The sequence below is a fragment of the Mirounga angustirostris genome, unplaced genomic scaffold (genome assembly GCF_029215605.1).
Source record: "Mirounga angustirostris isolate CCGP_5_RB_7025 unplaced genomic scaffold, mMirAng1.0.hap1 SCAF_7, whole genome shotgun sequence".
Classification (NCBI taxonomy): domain Eukaryota; kingdom Metazoa; phylum Chordata; class Mammalia; order Carnivora; family Phocidae; genus Mirounga; species Mirounga angustirostris.
In genome coordinates this window covers 140,464,067-140,491,606 of record NW_026991715.1, presented here as the reverse complement: position 1 = coordinate 140,491,606, position 27,540 = coordinate 140,464,067, and the positions used below count along the sequence as shown (strand labels likewise).

Below are 27,540 nucleotides of genomic sequence, written 5' to 3'. Positions count from 1 at the left end.
GATGAATTGTGTGGGAACACAGCTCAACCTGTAACAATTCATGCTTGATATTAAGAAATAGAAACCTTCGAAAGTTTTGTGCAGAAAGCTCCTTCACTCGTCCCTGCCCTTGAGAGGAGAGCGGAGAGAATCAATAGTACTTGAGCCCCTGGCTTGGTCCTCACCAACCCATGGGGGGCAAACATAAGGACCTCCATTTGACATGAGTTGCAGAGAAGTTAATTTCCCCAAGTTTCACATCACTAGAAAATATCAAGCCTGGTGTAAGATTCAAAGTCGTGTTTCTGTGGCTTTGTTGTACTGGGGATGGCAAAGGGTGTAGGCAGGTACTGTCCCCTCTGTTGGGCGCATCATGGACGTGGGTACATGCCAGAGGCCTTGGAATCCCCAACACAGTGCTCTGAGCAGTTGCCACCAACTGGTGAGCATTAACGTGTGGTGAGACCTGGTTTTCACTCTAGCCTTGTATTAAGATTTTTTGCCTCTGCCTGAAGGCTTTCCCATTTGGATATCCACATACCCAAATGTGACAAGAGAGTGAACAATGGAAGTGACAGAAAGACTTACTTAGGACAGTGTAAAGAACTAGCTAGTCTTGAGTATATTAAGATGGAGTTATTTGAGGAAAGCCCTCTTTAAAAAGCTCCTACCAACAGTGAAAATGGCAAACACACCTTATTGTTGATGAAAGAGTTGAACAGATGCATAGGCTAATTTAAAATTCTCCTCTAGCATCAAGGCTTTTTGGTAGGGATTCACCACACACAATCTTACCATGGAGCAGGTTTTAATGGATGGAGATGATGGAAGACAGGGGTTTTAACAAAGGCGGGTGTGGGAGGAGTGGGTAGAGTTGTGACGAAAGGTTTACCATACAGTGGGACACTAGGGGGTGGAAAGTAAGGAGTGTCAGGAACCATATGAAGTCTGGATGACTGCAGAAATCAAGGCTCATAAATTTTGGGTCTTTCCAGGCAATAAAACAAGTAGTGATGCTTACGGGATTTTTTGAGGGGCATTCTCAACAGATGTGGATGTGGGTATATGCTTCTGCTTAACACTTCGGAGAGACTCTTTCTGAAACAGTTTGCAGTGTTGGAGGGTGCCCTCTGGAGTGATTCAACCACTGCCTTTACTGTTTCAAATTTCAGGTCACGTCATGTTGTGTTAACTCCAGCAATAAAAATATTACCTCGTTAATCCACCACGAAATTGAATATAACAGTTCAGTTTTACTACAGCAGATCCACAGGCCCTAAAATAATTGGAAGTTGGTACTATTTAGTAGTATCTTTTATAAAAACTTATAAGTGGTAAATTACTTTCTGCATAAAATGTGCTTTAAGTAATAGAATTTTTAATTTTAACTCTTCAGTTTATGCAACATCTATTTTCAAGCCGATGTCCATGGTCCTCATTTAGCGCTCATTCTTGGTCAGTCCTTCTTCCTCTCATTCCTGAACACTGGGCTCTTCCTGGTGACAAAGCTCTAGTCTACCTTGTCATTGTCTCTCCGTATGTTCAATGCCCTCTACTCTAAGCCATGAACCTAGTAGAGGCTTCTATACTCTCCTTGATTACTGCCCTAATACTCTTCTATATCCGAGCATGGCATCCCTCTGCCTAAGACTTTATATCATGACTTTCTGGTCCACTTAGAATAAAATACAAAAATTCTTGATGATCTACAAGTCCCTGCACACTCATCTTCTAGTTTCCTCTTCAAACTCCCTCATCCTTCTCTCTCATCCACCCTCTGTTCTCAGCCATATGGCCCCCCGCTTGGTTCTCTCAGGCTCTTGCCTACTATTCCTTCTGCCTGGAATATTCTTTCTTCCACTGCCCAAGTATTCTTCAGTTAAATGCCACTTTTTCAGAGATGCCTTTCCTGACTGTCCTCACATGTCTTGTAGCACTTGGCATTTTTGTTCTTGCATTGATCAAAACTGATAGGATTATTTAATGTCTCTACTCCTCTGGATGGAAAGACCAGAAGGCAGGAATGTATTGGTTTCGCCGACCCGTAACAGTGTTCTAGGACACTTCGGATGCGTGCCAAGCACTCCATGTTTGTGCAGTGTACAAGGTTGCCTGCCATACATTATATTTCTTCTGGAAATCACCTTGGGCAGCTGAAAGGGCTTCCATTTATGGACACTAAATTTCACCTCATCTGTTGTGCTTACTAGGAAGATGAATAGCTGATGAACTCTAATTAGTGTAATTATCCTGTTTCCAGGCAGTAACTTTAGTAGTAATTGTTATAAAGCCCTGAGACATTACGAATAATTAGTACTAACGGCTTATGCATCTAAGCTTCCTCCCCAGGTAGGGTCTCCAAGGAAGAATGAAACTGTATTATTTGTGGGAAACAAACACTGTTACACTATGGAATCTTTTCAGAAATAAACCCACAGCGAGTGAAAGCTGGGGCTGATTATATTATAGGTACGTTCCTCATCTTTTCCTCCAAGTTACTGGATATCATGGGTCCGCACTGGATCGGTCAGGACTGAACAACTTAACCAATGCATTACCTAACAGCCTTTGTGAAGTTGGGCGTGTTAGGCCCCCAGATGGCGTGTGGTTTTAAATCTTTACACATTAGTTGATTATAACAAAGTAAAAACGAACTTAGCCCTGGTTCTATGCTGTAACCACTTACTGTAACTTGTACATCCCTCCATGCTGGAAGCTTGCTTCATTCATCATTGGATGTCAGTTTCTAGTTCAGAACCTGTGGTCATGGGAAGGGCTGAATGCACAGGAGGGCATGTTTCCTTTGGCCATTTGGCATCATTCTATACAAATAGGGCCTATTTCAGAATGTTACTTGTTTTGCCTTCAAGTCCAGGAACCAGCTGGTGATGAACCTTTAGCAAACATAGTGTTTCCTTTAGGGGGTGAGGGGCACACAATTAAGAAGGCATTTGTGATTTCCCCTTCCCCTCCTCCTTTTCATACACTCCTTGATGGCCAGCAGTCAACTGTCATTGTCTCCTCCCTGAGCGTTGTGCTTTAGTTTGAACTAAGATGATTAGAGCGATAAATACTGTCAACTCTGAGATCTCTCACAGATCTGTGTCTAGTTTCCTCAAGTTGAGTCTTATTGATGGGATTCTTATTAAATAAAAAAAAAAAACAAAAACAGTTTGTAGTTTTTTACATTGATACAAAATGGATTTCCAAATCAATCTGTATTTAAGAAATAGTAACACAGGGTTTCAGTAAACCTGTATCTGACAATAACAGTTTACTCATTCTAAAATGTTTCTAGATATTGACATTTTTTATTTGCAAAATTTTTCTTGTAATAGGTTTCTTTTTTACATATTAAAAGTATAGTTGAGATGATCATAGCCTTTATTGCCTACATTTGTGAGCTGAGTTGGGGTGTGAGACCATCTACATGATTTATACCCTAAGCACTTGGTACTTATACTGTTAAATCAATACTTCATCTTTAAGTTGTCTCATTTTAAATGAATTCAGTTTATGAATTAGCTAGTTAGTGGTGGTCTCTGCACCTGTGACCTCCGCCCCCTAATGCCCCTCAGCTCAGCATTCAGAAGGGCACTTCTCTATACATCGAAAGCGCCCTCAGGAAAAGAGAGAGTGAAGCTGTAAGTTGGCTAATCCATAGGGTCAAGCCAGTTTGATTTAAATCGGAAAGTAGAATAGAAAGGGCAGTGATAACTCTTTGCAGTTCATTTTTTATCTTAGGCCCTATTTAGTCTCCCTAACTTCACGTGCTGTTTGGAACCCTTGGCCCCGTTGTAGGTTAGGTACTCGGAAGATGTGATTCGCTGGAATGACATGGTATCGATGGTTGAGCAGGAATTTATGACACAAACTGACTGACTGAGACCCCTTTTATGTGTATTTCCAAGCAGTTTACTAGATGATATTTTCCATCCTTTATTTTTCCTTAAACCCTCTGATGTGACTTGCATTAAGGAAGCCCAAGCAATATTGCTGTAGATGTTTAGATTCGGTCATCTTTGAACTCTGGGAAATTCATGTGGGGCCTCAGTCTTCGGCTGTTGTGGGCACATACTTTGCCCCCCTCCCCTTCAGTTGTGAAGATTATTTGATTTCTGCTTCATAAACATGTTATTGGGGTGGATGCACAAGATGTACACTCACACATTCGCAGTCATAAGTAAAAAAAAAAAAAAATTACATAGTTAAAAGATACAAATACTGCTTTTGTGATGAATGTATCCTTTATTTAAAGATCAGTGTGGAGACCAGGCTTTTTAAAAGCAGTTCAAATGAGCAGCCAATGTGGGATTTTTCTGCTCTGTTAAAGGCAACGTGGGAAAATACAAACCACATTAAACTATTGCAGAATTAATGTTTGTTTATTGAATGAGCTGGGAGATACAAAGACCGTTTCCTTCCTTTAAGGAGCTTAGAGTTGGGGAAGGCAAACAAGCACACCAGCAATTACAGTGAGACAAGTCTTGGTCCCTACATACACAGGACAGTCATTGCTTCTGTCTTTTCTCTGTTCTACTGTACCACCTCTTTTACTTGACTAAGCCATGTGAGATATTCCAAGTTCAGTTGGCAACGATTGAAAGAGCTTTATGTGAATATCCCTTTGAGAATATGGAATTCAGGATTGATTTTGTTTCATTTAAAGGTCTTAATTACCAGATAGAAAAGACATGTATGTATCTTACATTTCCATCAAAAACAAAGTATTTTAAGGATTAGAAATGGAAGGAAGAGCCTTCCAAAAATAGTTAGTAATTAAAACACAGTAAGCATATACTTTGTATCTCTACCCTACAGTGCCTGAAGGACCTCTTGGGGAAATGTCCCCAGCAGGTGCTCTCTCCTGTAAGTCTAACCACACTGACAGGGTACTTGGCTGAAGAAACTGAGGGAAGAGTTTCTGTTGCTCCCATCTTCAAGAGTTTAAGATGAGCTCACGGTGGTGTGCAGGATCCTACAAATCCTTATTCTAGGGAAGCTAACTTCTTGAATCTAAGGTATAAGTGGTGTTTGTCCTTTATTCCAGAGAGCGATGTAATCCCTAGGAACACAAATTGGGCATGCATGGAAACGACTCTGAAATTACACATGACCTACACATGAAAAGGGGCTGATCTCTGTACAAAGAAAACGTTTTATTGGGATTAAGTCTGCTTTGGAAAATGTTAATTTCAGAGCTTCTCTATGAATTGGGTAAGTTTGCAGTGCTAAGGTGGACAACAGATCATTTTTCCCTTAATATTTTGTTACGGGTATTCTATTTCCCTCCATATGTAGTATTAGTCCCTTTTGCCCTAAAGTGCTGGTTTCTCTGGACTCCTAAATTGCAAATAGTTTACAGAAGTAGCTGAGACTCTCGAACATTTTTTTTTTTTTTTTAATCTCAACAAAGTTAGGGCAAGGTTGGTAACCAATCTCTTATAAAGCCTCTAGCCTTGTACTACCTGCCATCTCTAATGGCTGACAAATGATTATTTCTCACTGGAACCCTGTCTGCTTCACTATGGTTTTCCTAGAACTTCAGGCAGTAGGTGGCCCAGAGTAATTCCTCAGTGTGAATCAATGCATTAATCCTTGAGATTATTCTACCTTTCAAGGAGAAAAGCAAAAATGACTTATTACAGGTGTTAAACCAGTGTATAATGGGTGGTGATCTTGCGCAGGTAATTCAGAGAACTAGTTTCCTGGCTGGTAAATAGGAAATCAAGTGTTCCCTTTGTGTTAATGTTCTGTCCTAAATAGTTAAATGGCTGCTGAATATATTCTGAAAGTATGTCTTATGGGCTTAGTTTTCATGTCATTGTTAAAAAAAAAAACCCAATATTTTAATAATAGGAATTAAAGATTTTTATGAAGTCCTCATAGATTCTGATATCTAGAGGCTGAGTAGTTCAAATATGATTAATGCACACTTTTATCTTTTTTTTAATTTTTTTTTTAAAGATTTTATTTATTTATTTGAGAGAGAGGATGAGAGGAGAGAGAGAGCACATGAGAGGGGGGAGGGTCAGAGGGAGAAGCAGACTCCCTGCTGAGCAGGGAGCCCGATTCGGGACTCGATCCCGGGACTCCAGGATCATGACCTGAGCCGAAGGCAGTTGCTTAACCAACTGAGCCACCCAGGCGCCCTAATGCACACTTTTAATTAAGTCCATATTTTAAGAAAAATTGTTAATAGGCAGTTTTGATATAAATAGATCCCAATTCTGTGTATCAAAAAAGCTGGTGTGTTACTGTGTAATTCCCCTGAAATTTTCAAAAGCTGGAATTTTTCTGTAGACCTTGAAAGCTTGTTAATGGAATCTCCCAGCGCACATTGCAGTAAACACCCAAGGATTCCTCATGAAAGTGTTGAAACAAAGACTGAAAGACTGATAGGGCTATCTGATTAGGGACCTGAAAAACCTTCCTTTGAGCTCATCTGGAATGCTTGTCTGAATTAAAACACAGACTATAGTCCTTAACCTTGGTGACTTGGATTAGTTTTCATTTTGGAGAAGGAAAACTGCCGAAGTCTGTGGTTGAACTTTCAGGTATTACAGGTGTGGACCTGTGGGAATGAGGTATTTCAATGAGGATTCTGTCACCTGACTCTTGCTAGGTCTTCCCTGATGTTGCTTTCTCAAGTGAGAGTACTCGTGTTCCCAACCTGGGTGCAACACGATTGTGTGTGTGTGTGTGTGTGTGTGTGTGTGAAGAGTCTGTGTAGTTATGTAAGTGATTTTTGGGGGATCATTGTCTTTTCAGCTTGGCACTTCCATTGACACTTTATTTGGTTTTTGACTTGAAACATGTTTTGTGAATTGTATTTATTGTCTAGATGCCTTTCTGTTTTCTCTTTATTGAAATTGCCTTTTTTTTTTTTAAAGAACAGCACTGTACTTTTCTTTCTCCTTAAAATCTTAACGGATTCATTTGGTTCTTGCCATTTCAGCCTTCTTACACAGGAAAAGTGGTTGCTGTTTTCAACCAACTCAATTTACATAGCTGGCTTTCCTAGTTTTTATTGAAACCAAAATAAAACTTCAAAGAAACTGCAGAAGCTTGAGCCTCCCATCTCTCCCTTTCAACTAACACCTACCAATGTTTATATTGGGAATAATTTGATGTTTATTTGATGAAACGTGTAGTTAAATGTAAATGAAGAAGAATGTCAAGCTTCAGAACGGTGTGCAGAAACCTTTAATACTCTGTGTTGAGCATTTGATGCTCTGTGTCAGGGGTTTCTGTGGAACCTATGAAAGCGAGGAGGAAAAATGCTTGCTTGGCCCCTCCCTGGTCTCGAACGAATGTGCTGGAGGGTAGCCACAGCCCTTTCTCATTGGACGTTGGCTCACCTTTTCCTCTTCATCCCCTGCCGTCTCTCTGACTGCCTCATGCCATCTCTAGTTTGTCATCCTATTTCCTAGCACCGGGAATTATTCGTAATTTCTGGTAAATATCTGAAGTGTGACATAAGCGATATTGCTATTTAAACATGACTCATTATGAATTGCATTTAAATATTGTTGTGACAATGACTTTTCAAAGAATACGTGGAAATTTCTGTTTGAGTGTAAACTGTTAATCACCTGCTTTCTGTTCAACTTTGGTAATCTTTGGTAGACTTTTAAGTATCTTTCCACTCAAATGAGGAGTGTCCAGTTCTGATAAATGCCTAGGAAAGGAGGATTGGGTTAGTGGAGTTGGCTTCATCCAATAGAATATATAAATGAGTTGACAGATAAAACCACTCGACACCTTCTTACCTGGATAATCCATCAACACGCGACTAAATATTGCACATGACCTTTAGCTCTTTCTGGAAGAAGATATGGCATATATGAAAAGTCCTCTCATTCCCTTTGTTTTTTCTTGGTAAACCATTTCTGAAGCCACCAAATTCGGGGTCCGAATACATAGGTCAGTGTTGGTACCTGTAACAGAAGACCGTATATTTGGTGATAATCATTGACCTCACACTCATCCTGGGATGGAGGGCCTCAGTGTCCTGAGGATGTGTTTAGATAGCCCGGGCTATCAGTCCAGATTACAGCTTCATGTATCTCCCTTCCACGGCCTGGCAAAGCAAGGCTGATTCTCATTAGGACCCATCCGGGATTTCAGATACGTGTGGCATATTTGCATCTCATAATGTCCTCTTAGGGTTGAAAATCCATGCTCCAATTAGTGAGGCAAAACTTGTCTGGATTCCCCTCAAATCTGTGAATATGTACTTATTTAGAATCCTTTTTACTGCTAACTACCATGGTGGTGGTGGAGTCTTTGGAAATGTCACTCCCACAGTGTGGTGGCGTTTGCCTTTCCTCTTTCAGTCTGTAATCCTATAGTTGGAACTGTTAATAGAGATGTAATTTCAAAGACTACTAAATAAAAAGCCTGGATTGTTGTGATTTCGACTCTAAGGTGACAGCGTAAAACCATCATTACAGGGAAGACAAAACTCTGTAGAGATTCTTTTTTTTTTCAATGGTATTTTGCCACATTTTATAATCTCTTTTAATTGCAATATATTGCAATATAAGAAAATAAAACCTTTTGGCCTACTGAACACAGGCTTACACTCAGGCAGTGTTCCAAGCTTTCCAAAGATTGACATTTTAAGGTAGAGCAACCTGATGAGGTAGGTACTGTTGTTAATCCCATTGTACGGATGATGAAATTTTGACACAGGGAAATAAGAGTTTATGTAGCCAGTGTGACTTAGCCCTTCTTGGCCCACATTCCATGCTAGTAACTTGCCGGAAGCAGTCCCAGTCAACAGAAAAACTTACTTTGTTGCTTCTAATTTGGGTAACTTTTATTCTACTTCTTTAAATAAGTGCTGTCCATGAACTGCATTTGTTGGAAATGAACTAGATTCCGAAGCTCACACAGATCTGTCCTGCAACTGGAGCAGAGCCAATGCCCATGGCCATCCTGGTGCGTGTGAGCCCCTGAAGGCCCCTGGTGTCCCAGACACCCCCTCCCCCGGTCCCTTGGCCTGGGTGATGAAGGGCTGTCGTGATAGATCCACCTGGACTTAAATCCTCAGTTCTCACCTTATTTATGTCTACATTGGCTTGGGCCATTGCCTCCAACCTTCTTAGCTTTGGTTACTTTTATGTCTGATTTGATACGAAAGAGGTCTAATTGGGGTTGTTGTAGGGATTAACCAGGCAGGGAGCACCCCTGAAGAAAGAGTGGTAGTTGCTGTCATTCCTTTCCCTGCTCCAATCTAGATCTCTGTTTCCTTAGAGCATTTGTGACAGATTGTCATTATTTTGCTTGTGATTTTGTCTTACTTATTCGTGGACTGTGTCTTATTGTATGATCGTATTGTTGGTGAAGTTGTTTGATTTGTGTGTGACTCTTTAACTGTCTCCCTTATTAGCCTATCCTGTCTGCACTCTGCTACCAGCCCCCCTGTGTTCTGTGCACGGCTCATTTTCCAGCATCCTGTACCTTATATGTCTTCAATGAATATTTATCTACTGCCAACAGAGAACAAAGCGGTAGAGCTCTTGCCAGAATGTTCATCAGGCAGTTTCTCCAGTGCAGGATGTGCTGGGTACTATGTGAAATCAGGTAAAGTTAATTCTTTGCAAATAGATGCTTACACTGTAAACCATAAAACAGGGTTCAAGATTTCTAATTGATATTTTAGATTCTCAAATAGTAGAAGATAAATTTCTGTTCTGTGGGAATCTGCATATTCAGTATTTCCAATATATACCTTCCTGATCAGAATGTGTACATTACACATTTCCAGAGGAAAGTTTGGTCCAGCATTGTGTGTGTGTGTGTTTAACAAGTAATTTAATTCATGCCAGTATAATTGGATTTATGCTTATGAGTGATCTGCTTTAACTTCAGACTGAATTTTATATAGTTGTCACTATTGTTTGCTTTGCCCTGTGTGTACCGGTAAAAATTATACTGAACCTTAAACATGAATAAAATGTAAGAGTGTTATCCAGTATCAGGAAAACACATTCTGGCCGAGCAGTATCTTATCTGAATATCTGGGGACCTGTGTTGTGGTTAGTAACTCCTGCCAAGCTGGGGTCTGATATTGAATCCTGGGGGTCACCTCTTCAACCCCCATTTTAGGGAGGAGGGAACTCATGGTAGAGGACTCTGAGTTACCCACACATACACTGCTATTGTAGGTACTGTCAGATCCTAAAGTGATATTTTAACCAAAGTAGGACTTGATAGAAGTATATTATTGAATGTATATTTGCACTGATGTGCACTGAAGACACTATAATTACAGTTTTTTAACAGATAGTTAAATGTCAACGTTGAAATAAGACCTTTTCCCCTGTAGTGGCTACCAAATAAATTACATTAAATTAGGTTATTTTAAAATTAAAATCGAATTTTTAAAACATTATTTTTTGCTCTCATTTTGAAGGTGGAGTGTATCTTATCATTGTTGATGCTATTTTTAGCTCCGTGGAGCTATTCCATTAACACTGTTTGGTTTCACTATTATATTCTAATTGTTAATAGACATTGTATAAGTGCTAAATCTAAGTACCAAATATATATTTTGTGTATAAATCTGTACAAATCTATAAATACCACTTTGCCTCTATGATTAATTCTATTTCTTTTTTAAACATTCTCACCTCAGCGCTTTAATATATGAAATTCTGAGATTAATGATAAATAAATTGTATAATTTTATAGGCTTTTAGAAATTACTAGGCCTTGCATAGAAAGTTACATAATCCCCCCACCCCCCACCCCCGGCAGAGTATCTCCTTAACTATTAGAAAAATACAGAGGGGCGCCTGGGTGGCTCAGTTGGTTAAGCGACTGCCTTCGGCTCAGGTCATGTCCTGGAGTCCCAGGATCGAGTCCTGCATCGGGCTCCCTGCTCGGCAGGGAGTCTGCTTCTCCCTCTGACCCTCCCCCCTCTCATGTGCTCTCTCTCTCATTCTCTCTCTCTCAAATAAATAAATAAAATCTTTAAAAAAAAAAAAAGTTTAAAAAAAAAGAAAAATACAGAGAAAACTTGCTGGGGTGAGAAAAGACAAAAATAGAGAAAGGGGGAAGGGAGGGAAGAAAAGAAAAGGAGAGAAAGAAAGACTTGAGATCGTAGGGAATAAATTCATTGTGTGGGATAACTCGGCTGGTATCAGGATGGATTATTTGAAAGCATCAGGATTCAGACCGATGTGCGTGTGATGCCTCAGCTTGTGTTTGCTTTCGTAGAGTCAACATAAAACTGGGAAATGTAGTGAATTACTGATGAGTGGATAGTATCAATGAAATGTGGATAGAGAAAAAAATGTTAAGAAGACTCTAGAAAGGGATAGATGTTTTCTAGAATTTTTCTAGAATTCTTGAGGATGGCTTCATTGTAGAGCCCCATCCTACTCAAAAGCATTTGGAGGATGGGGCACCTGGGTGGCTCAGTTGGTTACGCATCCGACTCTTGATTTCGGCTCAGGTCATGATCTCGGGGTCCTGGGATCCAGCCTCGTGTTGGGCTTCACACTCAGTGGGGAGTCTGCTTGAAATTCTCTCCCTCTGCCCCTCCCCCTGTTCCTGCTCTCTTTCTTTCTCTCTCAAATAAATAAATCTTAAAAAAAAAAAAAAGTATTTGGGAAAGGTCTTTCAGCCAGAAATAATTACCACAACTTGTCTCAGCTCTGAGGATGGGCTTAGTCCTCTTCAGAGGACAGTCTCAACTATATTGACAAGAACCAAGCCCTTCCCGTAAAAGACCTTTGGGAAGGTAGAAATTCTAGATCACAGTGGCCACGACAGCCCTGAAAATTAGGTTGAAAACTGAGCCCCCATGATGGCACTGGGGAGCCAGTGGGACTGTTATTTACTCGAAGGGTGAATACTAACAAGGCAGTGGCAAGATCCCCGAGTCTATAGCTCTCCAATGCAGTGTTGTTAGACGGGCAGGGGAGAAAAATCTGAGCCAGGGGCCAAACTCCATGCAAGCTGGTGAACTTGAAGGGGATTTTTAGATTTAGAATGGGGTTCTGGTTATTATTTCAACTATTGCTGTTTAATTTGAATTCCGTTAAGCACAGCTTATTATTAGAGAAATGGTACTATGCTTTGGATCAACTCAGTTTCTGTAACTAGACACAGGCGTATGAGGGTCTTTGTAACTTAGAGGAATCTGAAAGAGGGGCCTCATTCCCTAATTGCCCATTTCCACAATTTGCTTTACAAGCCCTTCCATAAGAGACCTTTATCAAAATTGCCTTTTTGCACCCCCAGAGTCTCTGGGGATCTGAACTCTGGTGTAACCATTGAAGAGAAGCACCTAAGCTTCTGTCAGTCATCCTGTCTCACCTTATAAAAATCATTTCAATTTCTGAGTGTTGAATTCTTACTTCTAAACATGGATCTGAGAGGCTTTTGATCCAGGGCCCCAGAGACTGAGGAGGGTTCCACAGGTGCTCTAAAGGATGTGGATTCTTCATACGTACAAGTAAGTTATAGTGATGTTTTCGTTTGGTGCAGGGGATTGAAAAATATAAATGTTACTGTGTCTTCATTCAACTATGGAAGAAACAGTTGAATACCAGACTGCCCAGTGGGTGGGTGTTCCATATACTCTGATCTGCAAGTTGTAACTCTTATCTGGAATACTCCTTCAAAAGGTGTGCATGGTTGGGAGTCAACTTTGATGTGGCCTATAAAGTTCCTGGCCCAGCACTTAAGCTGGCCTTTGATGGAATAACTCCTCAGTTAATTTTAAGAAATTGTACCTCTTTCAGTATAAGACAGTGGCTGGAATTAAGCACGTGAAAATGGCCATCTGAATCCCACTTCGTATGTCCCAGATTTAACTTAAAAGAATTGGTAGACTTTGTGTTATGAGAATCAGGGGATAAATGTACTGCAGAGGATTTGGAAAATATTTAGCATTTTTGTGGTCTCTTTAACAGTGCCCCAGTGTTTCCTGGGGGAAAAGGCATTAATGATCAGAGAAACTGTGAATCTCTGCATCTGGGCCACCACGGGGCTGTCTTGGCCATGGGCTGGCCAGTTCCCTAGGGTCATGCGTCTTCGTTTGTCTTGTTCTCACTTACTTATGATTGTTTCAGTTCAAACAGGTCTGAGATATTCCAGACCTGGGATAGTGAACAGATGGTTTCATGCTAGTCTGTATTCTAGTAATGTGGGGTGCGTGGCTGGCTCAGTCGGTAGAGCATGTGACTCTTGATCTTGGGGTCATACATTCATGCCCCACATGGGGTGTTGAGCTCACTAAAAAAAATATGTATATGTATAAAAATAAATAATATTCTTCTGGTAAATATATTTTAGATGGTTTCCTGTAGCATATTGTTGGAATTCTCCCTTCAGCTGTAAATGCAACAGTCTGGCACACACTTATATTTAGCCACTGTAAACTGATGTGATGGAAAGACCAAGATCCTATCTAACAATGTTTGTTACCTGGAGAAATTGACCAATAGGTGTGCCTATCAGAGCAGCCTCTGTTGGGACCTTCATCTGCTGATTTGAAGTGAAAGCAATTACACTATACTTTTTAAAATAAAAGGTTATTTTTTATCATGTGCTGTTGCTGTGTGTGATGGATAAGGCTACAAAATTTTGAACTTCAGTGCATATGTGGCATTAATTCTGTGGTTGACTGTGCTCTGTGTATCTCAGTGATGGGCGGGGGGGGGATCCCTTCAGTAGAATCATTTAAAAGTATCTCCAGCTCGAGTTGGACATTACTCTGGGGAATGGTGGTGTTTAGTAATCATTACCATAAGGATAGTGCAGTGTGTCTTCTATGACGGAACATCCTCATTGCGTGCACTTGAGGACCAAGTTCAGTCAGAGGTGTTCTTGCAAACTCAGAAGTGAGGAGACATCGTGTTCCACTGTAGAATGTGAGTTGCTTTCAGCCGAGAGGGTAGCACGATGTCCTAAAACAAGCATGTTTATGGTTGCCCACATTAAATAAGAGGGCCGGATGGCACCCTAACATCTGGATAAAAATACATGCCCCATTGCAATGGTGCTTTCTTGTAGCTCGTAAGGTGCTTTCCCATATTGTTGCTCCTTGATTACCTTTTTCCTAGTCTCATACCACCATTCCACAAGTTTTAGCGTCTCTTAATTATGGAGGGCTTATACCACATCATATTAAACTTTAAAACGCTCACATCTCAAATTAAGTGTATTTTGCATTAATCTATATGTGTTTGATAAATCCATATGTGTTGATTTGTAGAAGCTTGATGACATCACTATTACTGTAAACATTTGTCTTAGCCCCTTCAGGTAGCTCTGACAAAATCCACGAGAGCGAGTGGCTTAAGCAATAAATACTAATTTCCCTCGGCTTTGAGGCTGGGAAGGCCAGGGTCAAGGCACTGACAGATTCGGGGTCTGGTAGGAGCCCTCTCCCTGGTTGATCGAGGACTGTGTTCTTGCCCTCGGCTCATGGGGTGGAGGGGGCCAGGTCCTCTCTGGGGTCCATCTGAGAAAGAGCGCTGATCCCATTCATCAGGGCTTCCCCGGTGTGACCTAACACCCACCTCCCAGAGGCCCTCCCTCCAAATACCATCACACTGGGGATTAGGTTTCAACATACGAGGTTGGTGGGGGGCATAATAAGCATTCTGTCTGTAACCACACTTAAGGACTTCTTCATTAAAGTCTCTTTGTATTTTGGAGGCTCTGCTTTATTTCTTTGAGATCTCAAAACTTTCAGACTTTACAGGGCCCTTGAGAGCTGACACCCTTGCCCCACGTCTGCAGTGCCCCGCGACGCAGGAACCTTCCCTGTTGCTGGCCTGGCCTTGCCTCACCTCTTGGGTGGGTCTGACCTGTGCGAGCGACCATGTCATGTCAGGTATCAGACTCGCAAAGCCTTGTTTTTCAGCCCGAAGAAGATTAAAGGTAAGGGGCTGTCTGCTCCTCTTGCTGGGTGCGTGCATGTGGCCGCAAGTCAGAGTTTTATCTCCCTGGGTCACAAAGTTCAGGGTCTTCTGTTCCCTCCTGAGCCGTGGGGCTAGCAAAAGTCTACATAGACGTGATTCACTAACGTGGAATTTGCAAAGCCAAATTCAGTTACTAGTTCCAGAGACTTCTTTGGTCCTGTTCCATCAGTGGTGAGGCAGTTCTCATCATCTTTTTTTTTAAACCCTACTTAAAATCAGTGGTGACACACAGCTTCTTTACCCTTTTAAGCCTTCGGTGTAGACTCTCTAATGTTTTCTATAAATGGCTTTTTTTTTTTTTTGCACATACTAACATTTCTTTTTTTTTTTTTTTTTAAAGATTTTATTTATTTATTTGCGAGAGAGAGAATGAGAGACAGAGAGCATGAGAGGGAGGAGGGTCAGAGGGAGAAGCAGACTCCCTGCCGAGCAGGGAGCCCGATGCGGGACTCGATCCTGGGACTCCAGGATCATGACCTGAGCCGAAGGCAGTCGCTTAACCAACTGAGCCACCCAGGCGCCCCCATACTAACATTTCTATATCTTTGCTTTGCATCTTCTTACTTCATTACTTTTTCTTAAACCCACAGTCTGATCTCTCTCTCTTTTTTTTTTTTTTTTTGACTGTCCCTAAGGCTTCTCATTTGAACGTGTTTTGAGGGTTCCATTTTGCTTTTACTTACTGCTAAGACTCTTGCTAGTGCTCTTTGTTCCATCCGTACTAAAATACACCAGTGTCAATTTGATGTTTGTCCCACTTGACTAAACATCACTTTATTCTTCATAAAAACTGCATTTTATAGAAAATGTATTCTTTGATGAATGTATCTATTTTGTGACATTAGCTGCATTGACTTTACAGTATTAAAAATCAACCTAATTTTTGTTACTATTTATTTTTCACAGCATCAGTAATATTTTATGTGGTGAATTCATTTAGCAGATTTGGTATTTTCAGGTGATACCATATTCCAACCACTAATTGTTGAGAAATGTATGTTTTTGAGAGATGGTCATGGTGGGGAGGGAGTCCTGTGAATAATGTTATTGCCAAATGTGTTGAGATATTTTAACCTGAATTTTTGCTGCTTAAAGAGTGGTTTTGAGAAATTTTACTCTGGTAGAATTAGATTTTTTTGCATAGGTAGAGCAGAAAATTTTAAATTACAATGGCTTAAATGACAGAGGAGTTTAATTCTCTTTTACATAAAATTCCAAAGATGGGCTCCAGGGCTGATGTGGCAGTTCAGTGGTGTTTTCAAGGTACCAGGCTCATTCTCCACGTTGATTTCTGCCCTCATGATCAAAATGGCTGCTGGAGTGCCAAGCTCTCTTTTTTCAGAAGTACCTATAATACTTTAGATTGGATTTTATTTGCCAGCACTCAATAGTGGAGTTACGAACTTATTTTAAGTAGAAGAAGGACACAAGCAATTGGATACCTTGGTGGTGCAGGTTGGTCCACAAAACCCCAGTATTTCTGCCTGGGCAGTGGGGCGGATGGTGGTTCTAGTCTCTTGGCTGGGGAACACAGGAAAAGGAGGAGGTTCAGGTAGGTGGGAAAGGTGGTGATGAGCTCACTTGGGGAAATCTTGAGTTTGAGGTACCCAAGGGATGTCCGTGTTGGGTCAGTGGTATACCACAGCATGGCTGCATTTGTAGCTCAGGAAAGAACAGTGTGGGTAAGCTGTCGACACGAGACAAAGGAACCCCCAGCATCCCAGAAGGCTCTTGAGACTGTGCAAGTGGGTGACTCTCTCAGGAAAAGCAAGACAGCTCAAGTGATGAGAACTACCAGTGATGCCTCTGTGAACCTTTGAAGGAAGTCATGGACAGAAGAGAGAAGAAGAAGGTTGAGGCTTGAAGATGAGAAAGACAGGTCTGTGGAAAATTAGAGGGAAACAATAGCTGTGTTTTCTTTTTTTCCTCTGTTTTTTAGAGGGGTGGGGAGGGGCAGAGGGAGAGGGGGAGAGAGAGAATCTTAGGCAGGCTCCACACCCAGCGTGGAGCCAAACTTTGGCTCAGTCTCACGACCCTGGGCTAAAATCAGATGCTTAACCGACTGAGCCACTCAGGCGCCCCAATGGCTGTGTTTTTTGTTTTTGTTTTTGTTTTTAGCTTCACTTTCACCATTGGACTATTGTTTGACTTTTTAACTTCAAAGAAGGCTAGGTGTGGTATAATCCGAAGGGCACCACAAGACCACGCTGTCTGCTCAAGAAGAGCACTAAAGTCTTTGTTGTCTCATTTAATTATTAATAGATACTCTCTCAATAAATCTTCTCTCACGTTAAAGGTATTATTATCCCCATTTTATGCATATGAAAAACAGGCTTACAGAGGTTAGGCAACTGTCTCTTTGCCATGCAGGAGAAAGGAATGGAACTGGGGCTTGGAAGCCAAGTGCATTTATTGGTTCTGGTCGGGATTTTGTGCTTTAGTCCCATGCATGCCTCCTGAGAGGAGGTTTTTGACCTGGTAAGTGCTGTATTGATACTACAACCTAAGTTTCTTTGCTCTCCAGTGCTCAGAATACACAGAGTAAGTGATGAGAATTAAAAAAAAAAAGAAGATGACGAGGACAACGGCGACTATCTTGTTTCCCAATCTTAAAACATTCCCATGTGACCATCTTCTTTACTGATAATAATATTGCAAACCAAAAAGAGCCTGATCTATCTTTGCAGCATCTTTCAGACTTGAATCACACCCTCCTCTGATAGTAGGAACTGAGTCACTGGTCAAGTGTGTTCATCTAAGACTAGACAGGGATCTGCAAACTTTTCCCCAAAGGACCAGATAGTAAATGTTTTAGGCTTTGCCAGCCATGTGATTTCTGTCACAACTACTCAACCCCGCTTGTGCAGGATGAAAGCAGCTGCATTGTGCAAATGAATGGGCATGGCTATGTTCTTCTAATTCAACTTCATTTTCAAAGGCAAGCAGGCGACCCAGTTTGCTGACCCCTGCTCTGGAAGAACGCTAAATTCTACAATTTCTGCTTTTAATCCTGCAAGTAAAATCATTTGACAAAATTGTGAAAATAATGAATTATTATTTATTTCCAGAACTCAAAAAATATTTAGCTAGTTTTGTTTTGAAAATTAACTTTATCTCTGCAATGATCTTTTATAAGTGTAATGACAGTAGTTCTGGGAGAACAGATGCAAAGTAGGAAATTGGAGTCCTCATCTTATTTGCGATTTTATTTTCTCCTGTGTAGTCTTGATAGAATTCTGAGCTACCAAGGTCCTTCCAAATCGCTCAAAATAATCTATATCTTTCAAGTCAACCCCTAAGTCGCGGAGAGCCTTGATCACCGAACTGAGACTTTTGAGTCTGCACCCCGATAACACCTGTGGTGTTATAGACTGGAAAGAGGAGGCTTGGATACTCACACTATTGGCAGATTTTCATGCCTTATATTCCCCAGCGATAAGCAGACCACTAGTGTGTTCAGGAGGCTTCAAAGAACAGAAAAATCCTTCCAACAGTAGTTCATCTGGTGTTTTTGATTTGTGTTATGCAGATGAACATAGCTCTCTTAGAAAAGCATTGTGAAGTGCAGTTCGCATGGTGGTCGTTTTACAGGAGGTTCCAATTGCAAATCTTTTATTTGTACCTTCGCTGAGAGTTTTTAGTAATGTGACCTAGACTAGATTTTTGAGAGAAATATCTTTTTCTCATAAAAGAACAAACTAAGAGGACGTTAGCCTTTTGTATGCAAATCAGTGCTGATTATGACAAATGAGCATAATTAATTTGTAAAGAATCATAAGCAGATTCTCATTCTTTTTAGCTGTTAGTTCTCATTTATTTGTAATAGAGAAAGCAAATTTTTGCTAAAATGATTATAGTTCACCTTTTGTGTTCTTTAAAAGTGCCCTGTCCCTCCCAGGCAGGCTGCATGCATTGCAGTAAGTACAGGATGGCATTTTTTTTCTTTTTCAGGATTTTGTTTATTTATTTTGAGAGAGAGAGAGAGGGAGAGAAAGAGGACTAGAGTGAGCTGGGGGCGGGGCAGAGGGAGAGAATCTTCAAGCAGACTCACTGCTGAGCTCGATGCCAGGACCCATGAGATCATGACCTGAGCGGAGATCGAGAGTCGACACTAAACCGACTGAGCCACCCAGGTGCCCCATAACAGGATGGAATCTTTAGCACATGTACCCTCTCCTGGCCTTTGAGTGCTAGTATCTGTGTGACCTTTGGCTCTCTTCATGACTTACAGGAAATAAAATATTTTCTCCTTGTGCAAAAAGTCTCTTGAAGTTCGAGTGGCTGGAGGAGCTAGAAGACTGGGTGTGGGGAATCCTAAGAGTCTATGATAATCACGCAGGACAGTCAAGTTTCGCTAATTCTAAATAAAAAGACTCCGTTTTGCCTGGCTTAGAGGATCGTTTGGATTGTAGCATAGTTCTACTTTCAGTGCCACGTTACGAGTGGAATCAATCTGTGTGAATAAGTAAAGTGAAGTAATTCCGGTAAACTGTTCAATTTGCAATGAATCTTCAGTAGATAGGCAATAACTCAGTGACAGTTTTGAAGAAACTACATTTATTTCTCAGATTTTAATTTGTTGAATTGTAAATCCCACATTTGAGTTGTCACAAAGTGTGAGTCATGTGATCTAGAATAAAGAATTTTTACTATACACCATGCTTGGTACTGATTCCAAAGACATTTCAGGTTTACATTAGCTAAGAGGTCCCGTCCAAAGGTGGAGAGAATAAATCTTAAAGCGCTGTCTCTGCTGGATGTCTTCATTTCATATATGCTTGGCCAGCCTGTTTCAGTTGACGATAAAAAAAATAACAGTGTTCTGACAACTGATCTTTATTTTAATGAATGCTCCGTCTTTTATGGGTGGTCTTAGGTCATGTTAGTTCACGCTGTACATCTTTTCAGCCTTCCAACTGACTGAAGGTACAACTTTGATTTTCCTGTATTTTCCATGGTAATTTACTCTCACCTTTTATTTCTATATTTATTTATTTGGACCCATTGTTCCAAACATGCAAATAGTTTTGGACCTGCAAATTTTTCCTCTCTTGGTATTTGTTGTATCGATGTCTTAGATGTCTCAAATTTTAGAGATGAAGTAGCTCAGTCCCTTTGTTTTATAGAAGAACATTGTAGGTCCAGAGAGGTGTGGGACCAGGTGTCCAGTCACCAGGGGTCAGGGGTGCTGTCCTAACCAAGATTCTCTTTCCCTTTGATTCAACTTAATCTATTTTAGGTCTCATGTTCATGACATAGTAAAATAATTTGCCCACTTAATACTATAATAAGTTTGCTAGGATTTTCTCCATTAAAACCGACTCATGAGTCATAGTTGAGTGTTACTTTCCCAGCTTTTCTTCTGTATTCTCCTTACGTCTAAGAGTCCCATGGAATCCGTGGTACTGTGTCACCCTAAGGCTGCTTTGGGTTTTGAAATCTCTTACCCAACACCCATGCCTAGTGTCAATCAGGAAATGTTGCAGTTTGTAAGCCACTACTCTGGATGGTGTTACAGGGTGTAGGAAGTTGTGGGAATGCAAGGTCGGTGGCAGGAGTGAGTAGTGGAAGTCTCAGAACCTTTTCTGAGGCTGAGTTTTGCCAACTTGTATCAGTCAGATCGATTTTGTCACCTTAAATACATCTCTATCACTCTGCCTTCTGTTTTAAATGGACAGTATGTTTGCCTTTGACTTTCTTACTAAGACAGTACTACCTCTCCTCGAACACATCTGTCAAAACTTCAGGATTGCTTAAGACTCCCCCCATCACTGTGTGTTCCATTTGGCAATGTCCTCCAGACCGGAGTAGGCTTATAGACAGGGAACTGCAGACACCCCACATAGAAGACATGGGTTGAGTGCATAGGATGGGATCCTTTGTCTGTTCATCAGAAGGAATTTGTGCCTAATTGAGTGAATGCTCACGTGTCTGGGATCAGCCTGACTTCCCGTCCTTGCCTTTATTTAGCACCCCACTTTAGCGACTCCCACCTTGTTCCCCATCTCAGACAGTGCACAACAAATTTGAAAGGCATCCCTAGGAGAGCCCAGAAAGCCTCGTTAGGAAAGATTTGGGCCACTGCCTCTGCATTTTCTGCTCTAACTCTTGCAAAATAATTGATTTTTTATTTTAGTGTACTTGTTAAAATTGTTTAAGCCACACTGTCAGAACCCAGGCCCCAGGCTAGCATTCATTTGCTTGTTACCTTTGACCATTTTAAGAGGCATAGTTTTCCTGCGATGTAGACCAGCGAGACCTCTGGGAACTCGGAGTCAACCTAGGACTGTGCCTGGATATTGGTGGCGATTCTGAAAGAAATGGCCGTTCTCAAAGTGCTTTTGAGTGCTCAGTACAATCTCATCCAATACACACACAGTTATTGCACATTTGTACAAAGGTCTAAAAATTATAGACCTGAGGGATACAATGATAGTCACTAATACCAAAAATGAAATAACCAGGCCTTGGGGAATTAAAAAACAGCTTGACATAAACAGCTATTCATGGCCACCGATGTGAAATGTTGGGAGTCTGAGAGCGAATTGTGAAGAGAGACATCTTGCGGTGCAAAAAGGGTCATTTTGTTAAAGCCACGGGGACAGGCCCCGTGGGCAGAAAAAGTTGCACTGGTGGTGTAAGGAGTGACTGATTATATACTTGCAAGTTGGGAGGGGTTTAGGAATAGTGCAAGTTTCTGAGGAATTTGGAAGCAAGGTTTCCAGGACCTTGAGGGGTCGTGTACTACAGTCTAGTAAAACCTTAGTCGTGAGACCTTCAGATGTATGGAAGATGTGAGCCGTGTGTTTGTGGAGGATGATTGCTAACATGGATCTTGTGCGTGTGGGGAGGGAGATAAAGGAAGTTTCCAAAGGGATTTTCATACGTTAAAGGAGATTGACAGGATCCTGGAGGTCGGGCCTAATGTCAAGCTAAGGTTGCCTTTTGCCCTTAGCAAAGTATTAACGTGGAGGCACTTGAGTTCCTGGAGGAAGGTCACTCTGCCTATCCCAAGCCCTTGTCGAGGGGCTGTAAATTGTAAGGAAGTTTCATTTTTTTCTGTATTTCTTTTACCTTGTCTCCACATCGGCCATAGTGAAATTCAAACCCAAGTTGAACACATGTTGCTTAAAGATTCAAGTTCACAAAATCATGCAATTAATGGTGTTAGTTCCTTTTCTAAGGAGAGTGATTGGGGTGAATTTTTTGTGGCTTAAACACCTGGAGACGGGCTCTCCTGAGGCATTGAATAGGTGCTTGGTTTTACGTTCGCATATTGGGATGGTATTTAGCATTTGGTCAGCAGGCGAGTCCCGAAGTGCTCTTGGTGTGGCTTGGAATGCAATACTTCATTCCCTAGTGGCTCCCTAATTCCAAGAAAACTGCTCATGAACTTGGGCAGTCTATTTTCTTGACTTGCTTTTTTCTAACCTATGGGGAAAAAATAGAGAAATGGCTGACTTCTTGCCTGAATGTTATGCTAAGATTCAGGAAGGGTATCTGGTAATTCTCTTACTTTGTGTTCGAATATATTATTTTATAGCTGTAGATGGAAAATAAAATATTCCTAGGAGAAAGGTTTTATTGATATTTCAATTTTAAAACTATTATTGAACTCCAGGTGAAATGGGCAAAACAGAGTATTATGCGTGGCCCTTTGCCACAACCTCTCAATCTACCTAAAGCAAGTAAGATGGAAATATAGTTTGGAAAACACTCTCTCTTTCCCAGAAGTTGCTTTAAAGACATTTTGATTTTTTTCTGGAACATTTTCCGGTATATACTGGGCTCACTTAGTCATTTGGTGTTCCTAGTTGGCATTCATCTTTTCTCAGCAGGAGGCATCTGTTCTTATCATTGTAAGATTTTGCACTTTTAGTAACATTTACTTGCTCTTAAAATCTACGGATTATAAAATGATTATTGCAGGCTTTAACCTAGGATTTAAATGTTAAGGAAAATGATTATTTTGATCATAATTGAATCGATTTCCATTCGTTTGCCTGTTTTGAATGTAGTACTTTGATCCACCTGTCTTTTACTTAATCTTAAAATTCAAGGTTACCTAGTAACAGGGCAGAGAAGTGGTTTTAGGCACAAAATTTTAAAGATCTAATTGGCTTTATCAACCTAATCACGAATCAGGCAGCATCCCATCTGGCAAGAAGGGGGGAGTTCCAAGGAATTGTACAAAATGAAGGTTTTTATAGGAAGGAGGGGGCAAGGAAGTTATTAGCAAAAGGAAAGAGGATTGTTTCAGGCAAGGTCACCTTCCCTAAGTTGCGGGGAGAGCAGGGGCTCCTGTCCTGTGGATTACTTCATCTTCCTTTGAGGCTGGAGAGAGCCCATGTGACAGATTACCTCATTGGTGCTGATCAGAAAATTCCTGGCTGACTGGGTAACCCCACATTTTTAGGGGAGGTTGAAACTGCAGTTAGCTTAGGTGTTCAGCCCTGGTTTGGCGACTTGGCCTAGCATAAGTGACTCAATTTGGGACCTGTGGTTTTCTTTTTAACAAGGTAAAAGAAGGTAAAGGAAGATTTCCTGAATCCCTACTCTGTGTCATGAGCCAGACTGTATTGTGTCCTGCAAATATTCCAGTTAAAACTATGAACAAGCTCCCCCCACCCCTTTTTTATCTTTCATAGGGGAGATTGAGTTTGCCGAGGCTAACTTCCCTGCCCAAGTTCACATAGCCGAACCTGGTCTGCTGACCCCATTGCCCATGGGCTTTCTTCCACAGAATATATCGGATCAGGGCTCAAGACTCATGGCCCAGCCATCAAAGTCCATTTGAAGTAAAAGAGGAAAACCTGTTTTTTAATGACATAAAATGGATGCTTCTGAAAACAGTATTGGCTCAGAGGGAGGGTTGCAAACCTTGAACCACAATTGAAGCCTGAGTTAAGTAAAGAAGGGAGTTTACAGAGCCCTCTGGCTACTGGACTGTGTTTCCCCGACCTGTGACAGAAGTTGCTGGAGTAACAAAGGACGCCCTAAGGCGTGGTGTAGGCCTGGGGGCTTCTCTGCAGCTGATAAAACCTGCTCTTGGGTCAGGAACCTTGCTTTTCTCTGGGAGATGCCCCTTCTGTGCCTAGACAGTGGCACAGCGGGGTGGGGGGCAATAGGGGGGGTAGTAGAGGAGGTGGGGTCAATTGGCTGCTGGGGAGTTTCTGGGTGGGAGATTAAGTCCTGATAATTCTAATGTATTTGTGATTCTGCTAGCACAAAGAGAACTCAGATAAAATGGCTCAGTAGTTGCTGAGTCTTCCTTGGGGCTGACGCCACCCTGTTCTGTCCACCCTTATTTCTACGTTAGACCCAGCTAGGGGTCCTAATCACGCTGGTCTTTGGGATTTTCATTTTTCAGTTTATACAGATGATGCAAAAACCTTCACTGACTCGTCACTGCCGACTCCATCTGTCTGTATTGCTCAGTGAGTGGCCCCTGAGCCACTGACTTCAGCTTTACCAGGTCAGTTTGTGGAAAGGTCAGTTTTATCTCCACAAGAGTCTGGAGATAAAAGATCTAGGGAACACAGACAGCTTGGGGTGGGTGGAGAAATTTCGGGAGATACACTGCCATTTGTAAGAGGGCGGTGCTAGGTTACAAAGGACATTAAATGTTGCACTATGTTGTTTAAACTCAACATTACATGGACTCCTGGGTGGCTCAGTCGGTTAAGTGTCTGCCTTCAGCTCAGTTCATGATCCTGGGGTCCTGGGATTGAGCCCTGCGTCGGGCTCCCTGCGCAGTGGGGAGTCTGCTTCTCCCTCTGCCTGCCGCTCCCCCTGTTTGTGCTCTCTCTCTCTCTGTCAAAAATAAATAAAATCTTAAAAATAAATAAATAAACTCAACATTGCAGTAGCCTCTTGAAAATAGACCCAGAGTATCCTGTTCACCTGTGGATTTAATATTCTTTCTTAATTCAGGAAAGGTTTACTAAACCCTGATTTGTTTTGCGCGAAGCCTAACACCAAGACAAAAAGCAAATTCTTTGTTGAAAAATCAAGGACATGTATACAGTATTTTAGAATGGTTTCCACTGAAAATGATTAAAATATGAACTAGCTTCAGGACTGGAAATAATACATTCACTATTGATGCCAGAACCAAAGGATACATTAAAATGTCAATATGTGGCAATTTTAAGTGGTCATAAAAAGTGTGAACCAGCCCTTTATGATTGGAGATAGAAAATACTGGAAATAAAACTGCGGTTATACCCTGAGTGGGTGGCCCTCCTCCCTTCTCTTTGGCTACCAGTCAGTGTCCAGTGGGCTACATTGAATGAGTCTGTTATGGCTCTAAGCCCAGGATGGTCTGTCTAGTTCACCAGTAAGCTGCAAAAATATCTCAGCTTCTAGAAGGCTTTTTTATTTTGTTTTTCCCCTGTGCTTTATTTAATTCTGTCTCGAGAGTCTTAAATTAGTTGCAGCGATAGGACATACTAGTTTCCCGGGTCTGTGGATGGGAGGAGTGATTCAGGAGTGATTTTAGGTTGCATTTCCTGAGTTGGTTGTGGTTCACTTACTAGCTTTATCGATTAAAAGAACAGGTGATTCCTATAAAGTCAAATGTCAGAATGCTGGAAATAGGGCTTTTTGAAAGGACCACTCGTTAAGTGCACATAAATAATGATATAAGCACACAGCCAACTCAGAAAACGTACTTAACTATTGATGAGAATGAATAATACATGATTTCTGATAGTGTTTGCTGCATGTGGCAGGATGTTTTAAACGGGAGGAAAAAAAGCCCTCTGCATAAGGCCTGCATTTGGTTAACTTTATATTCAAAGACAAGCTTAACTGTCATCTGTTATATTTATAGAACCACCATCAATTCGGTTTTATGGTTAAACTTTATAGAATCGATAGGAGGTAGACTTTGAAAAATTGGTTTCTACAATGTGCATATAGCAACTTCAAAGATACCTGGTCAATATTATTGCAGTGATTTGTGTGTTCTCTTTATGTGGTGAGCCCTAGCGCCATAGAATTTGCCATCATGGATGATCTCTGGAACTTGGCCATGTCTCATTTAATGGAATGGCATTTCAGTTATAATTTAGCATACTTCTTTCTACTTCTAAGTGAAAGCTGAGTTTATATAATTGAATTTACACTCATGGTTCTTTCATTTTATAAGTTTATAATTTGAAAATTGCATGTTTCAGTGTGTAGTAAGTCAGCAATATTTATCAAGAACCCATCGTGAATTAACCTAAAAATCTTTGTTCTGGGGTTTTCAGATATATGTTGAATAAATTTGAAGAAAGGCTTCAGGTCAATGCTCAAGTAAGGCTAGGTCTGTTTTACTGCTAAAACTCCCTACACAATACAACAGAATATAAAAGAGCTAAGCAAGGATGCTACTGATAAATACCACAGGTGGATGGCTTATTAAAGACCCAAGACCAGATTGCATGATCAGGAAAGAATAAGTGTAGTAAAGTAGTCCTTTTTATATCTCCATGGAGAATTAGCGTCTAGAGACCAACTGTGCATTCCCTTATCTCAAGCCCTTTTATAATGCAGGGAGCCTATTTGCCTTACTTTTGCCCATCAAATCATTTCACAGTAAGACCTCTCCAGGTTTAGAGGTCACTGTGTTCATCCTTTAGCATTTTAGTTGATGAAATGTCTGTCCTTTTCCTCCTCGCACTTGAGAAATCCTAAATGTTGTAATAAGAAAGAAGCTAAGTGATAAGATGACTAGACAAATACAGACCTAAAATGCTAAAAAGATAAACAACTATTTCAAATGCTTATGATTTAACATTTACTATAGAGAGATCTTAGCGAATCTTTGTTCCAGAATAAATCAGAGTTGACCATATTCACTTGAAAGAAAGTGATGTGGATGCGGAGTCCGGGCACACTGTTGGACTTGGATTTGTTTGCCCTCACTCCTTTCTCTTTCTCCCCATCTCTGTAGTAAGTAAGCTTTACCATACTTGATTTTGACTTTCTGAGTCTTCCAGAATCTTAACTATCAGTGATTTCTCCTTCTTGTTTCTACTTTAGCTTCTTTCTTTATTCTTTGTCTCTTCCCACCTCCCCATATGTATTTACAATTCTTTCCAGTCCCTGTAAAGTCTGTCTTGACAAAATTGCAAGTTCTCATCTTGACTTTTGCCTTTACTTAAACAACACTCTTTTATGTTGACCATTGTGGATGGTCCCTGGCTCTTCCTACACTGTCTGAGTCCTTCCTAAGAGACATATGTCCTCACCCCTCTACCTGGGTCACTCCAGGGTCAGCAGCTGACAACTCGTCACCAGATCGAATTGCACAATTTCTGTCCTTATCTCTCTTAACCTTTTCGCAGTAGTGAAGAAAACCTCCAGGCTGCATCCTAAAAATCCTCTCTTCCTTTGCTTTCTGAGACACTTTCCCTTCTTTTCTACCTCCTTTTAAGAGCTCGTTTTCTACTTTCTGCCACCTAAATACCACTATTCTATTAGACAACCTTTATAGATTTATATTCCATCATCCCTCCTTCCAGGTAAATACATCCTCCCCTGTCCTAAATCTCAAGAGGGTTTTCTTGTAATCTCGACTGGACCTTCCTGTTTTTCACATACGTACTTTCTACTTTCCCATCTT

The 27,540-nt window shown here is 41.0% G+C and overlaps 1 protein-coding gene across 4 annotated transcripts in view; it reads left to right on the top strand.

Moving 5' to 3' along the window:
- The window catches only part of BASP1 (brain abundant membrane attached signal protein 1), an 83,827-nt gene that overhangs the window by 43,044 nt on the left and 13,243 nt on the right, over positions 1 to 27,540 (top strand). Inside the window, exon 1 of one of the 4 annotated variants that reach the window (XM_064596833.1) lies at positions 9,550 to 9,570. The exons of the other annotated variants lie outside the window; for them this stretch is intronic. The gene's annotated coding sequence lies outside the window, so the exon portion shown is untranslated. Of the gene's footprint in view, positions 1 to 9,549; positions 9,571 to 27,540 lie in introns of those variants that run through there. 4 annotated transcript variants of the gene reach the window in all.